This window comes from Triticum urartu, chromosome 3A (genome assembly GCF_056163025.1).
Source record: "Triticum urartu cultivar PI428250 chromosome 3A, HENAU_Tu73, whole genome shotgun sequence".
In the NCBI taxonomy this organism is placed as follows: Eukaryota; Viridiplantae; Streptophyta; class Magnoliopsida; order Poales; family Poaceae; genus Triticum; species Triticum urartu.
Window position 1 is genome coordinate 36884743 of NC_141875.1, and position 6035 is coordinate 36890777.

The window sequence follows — 6035 nt, forward strand, 5'->3', positions numbered from 1 at the left end:
GTAGGTGGATTAAATGTCGATTCTCGTCAAACTTGTAAAAAATAAAATATTGATGTGAGTAATTTAAATGAATCCTTAATTTTGTTGTGTGGCTTCCAATAAAGCAAAGATGGCAGATAATCAGTGGATGTATAGTGGGTTTTTCCGTCGGAATCAAGTAACAACAGAGTGGGTCGAGAAAACTGATGTGTTTTTGAAAGAGATATTCCGTAGTCCAATGAGGATGGTGCCAGAATGCCCGTGTACCAGATGTAAGAGACGTATCCGCAGAGATAAGAGTGAGATGACTAAGCACCTTCGCACACATGGATTTATGCCCAACTTTAATATGCCGATAAACTTTTCCCAGCGGGACCGTGGTAGAGAGGATGTGATACGACAATGCGTCGCTGGTTATGAGGACGATGGGGTTAGAGACATGCTAGATGATGTCTTTGCTGCACAACCGACACCTCTGTCACATTCAGCGAATGAACCGGAGGAGCCGGAGGAAACCGCAAAGGCCTTCCTGGAAATCTTGGCCTCCTCAAAGAAACCTCTCTATGAGGGTGCCAAGCTGTCTGTACTGAATGCCATCTCGCAACTAATGGCAGTCAAGGCTGAGTACGGCTGTAGCCGAGTTTGCTTCGAAGCATTTTTGGGAGTATGGGCTAACAGCCTGCCTGAGGGCCATGAACTGCCGAAAACCATGTACGCTACGAAGAAAATCATGAAGGCGCTCTCCATGGACTATGAGAAAATACATGTTTGTCCAAAGAATTGCCTTTTGTTTAGGCATGAGTATGCGGATGACAAGTACTGTAGGAAGTGCGGTTCCTCTCGGTATATTGAGGTGGTCGATAAGCATGGTCAGAAGCAGCAGCTAAAAATCCTTGTGAAGGTTCTTCGGTATCTTGATTTTATAAAAAGACTGCAGCACCTTTTCATCACCGAGGAGTCTGCCAAAATGATGAAGTGGCACAAGGAAGGGAAAAGGTACAATCCAAAAAAAATTGTACATCCATCAGGAGGTGAAGCATGGAAGTCATTCGATATAGAGTACCCGGAGGAAGCAGCCGAGGCTGGGAATGTCCGAATTGCTATAACAGGTGATGGGTTCAATCCATATGGTATGTCGTCTAATCCATACAACTGTTGGCCCGTATTTGTTATTCCGCTCAATCTCCCTCCCGGCGCCATAATGCAATGCAAGACCATGTTCATGTCGCTTATAATACCGGGGCCTGAATATCCGGGGAAGAATTTGAGTGTGTTTATGCAGCCGTTGGTGGATGATCTGCACCATTCTTGGTACTTCCCGAGGTTGACATACGACCGACATCTGCAGAAAAATTTCTTGATGAAAGTTTGGCTACAATATTGCATGCATGACTTTCCCGGTTATGCCCTGTTCTGCGGATGCTGTACAAGTGGAAAGATGCCTTGCCCAATGTGCATGCAGGCCTTGATTTTGATTTGGCTGAAGAAGGGTGGCAAGTATGTTGCATTTGACCTGCATCGACAGTTCCTCCCTCCAGACCATCCTGATAGGGAAGACAAGAAGAACTTCACGAAAGGCAAAGTTGTCCATGAAGTGAACGAGATTCCAACGTTTTCTGGTGCGGATGTGCTTGCTCAGCTGAAAGCTCTTAAGCCTGCCAGTGAAGGGAAAGGCAAAGGCAAAGGCAAAGGCAAAGCCACAGGCAAAGACGAGGGCGAGGGCAAAGGAAAAGGTAAAGGGAATTTTTTTTGAAGGATATGGTGAGACGCACAACTGGACTCACATTACCCCCTTCACGCAGCTTCCCTATTTTAAGGACCTCAAACTTCCATACAACATAGACGTGATGCACACCGAAAAGAATGTCGCAGAGTCCCTTTTTCGCACGATCCTCAACATTCCTGATAAGATAAAGGATAATGTTAATGCTAGAGTTGATCAACAGAATATTTGTGATAGACCACGTCTACACATGCAGCCTCCCACAGGCAGTCGAAAATCTTGGTTCAAGCCAGATGCTGACTTCGTACTTAAAAAGGATCATAAGATGGAGGCATTCAAGTGGCTGAAACACGTCGTGAAGTTCACTGATGGTTATGCGTCGAATATAAGTAAGGGGGTTAATCTTTCAACGGGCAGAGTGACCGGGCTCAAGAGTCATGACTATCATGTATGGATTGAGCGGATTATGCCGGTGATGGTTCGGGGCTATGTTCCCGAGCGTGTCTGGCGTGTGCTTGCGGAGTTAAGCCATTTCTTCCGCACGCTTTGTGCTAAAGAAGTATGTCCTGAGAAGATAAAAGAAATGCATAAGAAGGCGCCGGAGTTGATATGCAAGCTAGAGAAGATCTTCCCGCCAGGCTTGTTTACTCTGATGACACATCTCATTTTGCACCTCCCGAACGAGGTATTGTTGGGGGGCCCTGTGCAGAATCGTTGGCAGTACGGCCCCGAGAGACAGAACAAGCATCTGAGACAGAAATGTGGAAACAAAGCTAAGATTGAAGCTTCCATAGCTGAGGCAGTTATCCTAGAGGAGGTGGCAGACCTCAGGACAGCCTACTATCCGAACCATGTTCCCGCGTTGCACAATAAGGTGTCTCGACACAATACAGAAGAACCCAAGTATAAACCCAAGTTGCCTCTATTCATCGGGCAAGGTGGTAGGGCTGGATGCTCGAAACCTTATCTCATGCCACGAGATGAGTGGGAGGATGTCATGTTCTATATCTTGCACAACATCAAGGAAGTTGAGGATGAGTGGATGAGGTAATACCTTTGCACCATTCTTTTAGTCAATTTGTTATGTTCACTTTGCCTAGTTCTTATACCACTTTTCTTATTGTAGTCGATTCGTTGAAGAAGAATGGACGGGAATGCTGCCTCCTACTGAAGCGGAGGCACTTGCTCTTCTCCGAAAGGGTGCTGATGGAAGGAAAAATTCCGTTGCGTGGTTCATGGAGAAAGTAATTTTTCACACTTTCAATTAAACTCATGCACCCTATAATTTCAATTAAACTCATGCACCCTATAATTTCAATTAAACTTGTAGGGAAATGATCCGACCGAATCAATGGATGAAGAATTGAGATGGGTTTCCATGGGTTTTGACCCTGTCGTCATGACATGCAAAAAGTATGATGTGAATGGGTATCGCTTCCATACAGAGGAGCACCAGAACAGTCGGCCTGATCCCAAAACCATAAATACCGGAGTCTTCACTGAAGGAGATAATAAAGTAGATTACTACGGAAGGGTAGGAAAAATATACGAGCTTACATTCAAACGTGGCCGCGAACACCTAAGTCTCACTGTGTTCAAATGCCGATGGTTCGACCCCAAAAAGGGTCTGAGACATACGCCTTCTGTTGGTTTAGTTGAAGTTAAACCATCAACCGTCTATGCCGGAGCTGATCTCTTTATCGCCGCTACCCAGGCCACACAAGTATATTATCTGCCTTACCCATGCCAGAAAGAGTACCTAAAGGGTTGGGAAGTTGTGTTCAAGGTGTCGCCGCATGGTAAGCTACCGGACCCGAACGATGATGATTACTACAACATAAACCCCATGACATACGAGGGAGTGTTCTATCAAGAGGAACATGATGACGTGGTCCGAAACAACGAGGATGATGACTTGGGTTATGTTGACCTGGACCCAAACGACGACGACGCACGGATTGATGGTGAGGCAGTTGTGAATCAAAGAGACATAATTATGCTTGAAAAGTTAAATGAAGACGCTGACGATGAGGAAGAGCCTCCACCTCCGTCAGACAACGAAGAAGATATGCGTGATAGTGATGATGAGACCGGTCCACAAATAGATTACAATAGTGATGATTCATATGGGTTCTAGAAAATGTAAGTTCTTTTAATGATCATTACAATAGTATGCTTAATGTGCTCTTCTGGTATTAATGTTTTTCCTATATGCTTGTTTAATTGATACCCTTACTAATTGTTTATTCTCTTCTCAATGCAGGTTTGCTAATCATGGGCAAGTCCAGCGGCGCCAGTTTCCTCAGTAAATTCAAAGGACTTACTCGGAGTGGACGAGCCCACAAGGTTCCCTCCCGACTACGCGAGGATGACACCTCACAGGGAGGTGGAGGGGTCGGGGGAGGAGACCCTTGAGGAGGAGGAGGTGGGGGGAGAGCCCCTAGAGGAGGAGGAGGTGGGGGGAGAGGCAGCCGGGGCAAAAAACTCCGGGCCGTGTCCGAAATAGGAGGGTGTTCTTCGATGCCCTCCTATACAGAGGCACCTTCTGAGTCTGAGGAGGAGGAGTATGTTCCTGATGGCGAGGAGGAGGAGGTTGAGGAGGAGGGTGAGGAGGAGGAGGCCGAGGAGGAGGGTGAGGAGGAGGGTGAGGAGGGGGCGAGGAGGGTGGAGGGGAGGTTGATCCCGAGTTGTGGGGTGACTTGCCACCGGGTGTTCCGCAGGGGTGGCTGCATGGTAATGCCGGACTACCTACACCACCTTCTATCGAGGAGCACAAGTGGCTCATTGAACCTGTGGGGACAGAGTAAGTGCCTCTCAATCATATTTTCAACACATGACAACATTTTCTTATTATACACATGGCAATCATTTGATTCTTTTGCAGAAACTGGATCCTTCGCGGAAAGGGCCGTAAACCGAACTGCCTTATCACTGTCCTGTTGAAGGAGTTTTGGCCTGGCCTATTCTGCCCGCGGCCAGACGGGGACCCGCAGCAGCGGGTTTTGGCCACGAGCTGGGCCCACTACGAGGCTTGCAGCAACGCGGAGTACGGGACGGCCGCTAAGGCCGTGATCACCAAATTTTTGGTAAGTTCTCTTCTGAATCACTTGTCTTCAGTTTCGTTCATAGTTTATCATTGAATCACTCAACTCATGCCTTGTTTGCTTTTGGTTTATGCATGATTGCAGCAACTCTATAGAGTTCTTGACGAGCACAAGGCCAGAGCCGACGTGGTCTTGCTTGCGGCTGCGAAGAAGAAAGCTCGTCAGTTGCAGTACGAGGTGCGCTGGGTTGCCGTCTCGCACCTGGGGTCTTACATTCATCACTATCAGGAGTTGCATCCGGATGTTCCTGTTGCTGAGGTCGCCCAGTCTCAGATCGACGACACGGCGGTGGTGGCCATCCAGGGGAAGAAGAATGGCCGGTATCCGTGTTTCGACGGCTTGATCACTCCTTCGATCTCGTACACACAACTTCGGACTATCAACCCGAGCCAGTTAGAGAGTACGGGGCGTTCACAGACTCCCTTAGCCCACCAGCATGCTGTAAGTACTTCCTCTTTATCTTTTTCTATCTAGCATTCTCAGTTTATTTTCAGCATTGCTCACTTAGAAACAACCTAAATTATGTAGGCATATAAGGAGTTTGTCGAGCATAGGAATCTCGAGGTGCGGGAGTACTTGAAACGAGTGAAGGCAAACGATGATTACAACCGTCAGATGATGACGGTTAGTTTTGCCCTCTTAAAACCAAGCTAAATTTTTGCACTTTCATTCCTTCTGATCTTCTAGTTTGCTTTTTTAACTAACATTCAGGCTATGTTGGCGTCTTGGACTAACCACACGGATCCACCACAAATGGGACCCCCACCACCACCTGCGGGAGAACCCCCACATGTGCCCACGTTCGATGAATGGGTGGCACTAGGCAGTGATGGTCCGGTTAGTACATTTGCCTAACTACTGGCAAACTAGTTCTCGTTCATTCAACACTATCATATCATATTTACCGTTAGAATCTTTTCTGAAACATGTAGGGGACCGGTGACTCGACTCCTGCTCCGTCGACCCCAGTCACTCCGATCTGGCAGAGTGGTGGTGGCCGCGATAGCGGTTTTGGCGGAGGTGGTGGTGGTTTTGGCGGAGGTGGTGGTTTTGGCGGAGGTGGTCTTGCTTGATGATTCCGTGCATGTGGCCATCGTGCCATGCCTTTCATATTCCTACTTTTATGATGTTTCATGTCTTGCACTACTTTTATGTTCATGAACTTCCGTCGGTGATGATCTTTAGATGATGTGATGAACTTGAGTATGTTTAGATGATGGTGGTGAACT

At 47.3% G+C, this 6035-nt stretch overlaps 1 long non-coding RNA gene across 1 annotated transcript; it reads left to right on the forward strand.

Moving 5' to 3' along the window:
* Nucleotides 1–5018: 5018 nt before the first annotated feature.
* LOC125547894 (uncharacterized) lies at nt 5019–5596 on the forward strand. Its single transcript, XR_007300827.2, has 3 exons — nt 5019–5247; nt 5335–5430; nt 5518–5596. It is a non-coding gene; the product is annotated as an uncharacterized LOC125547894 (long non-coding RNA).
* Nucleotides 5597–6035: the final 439 nt, after the last annotated feature.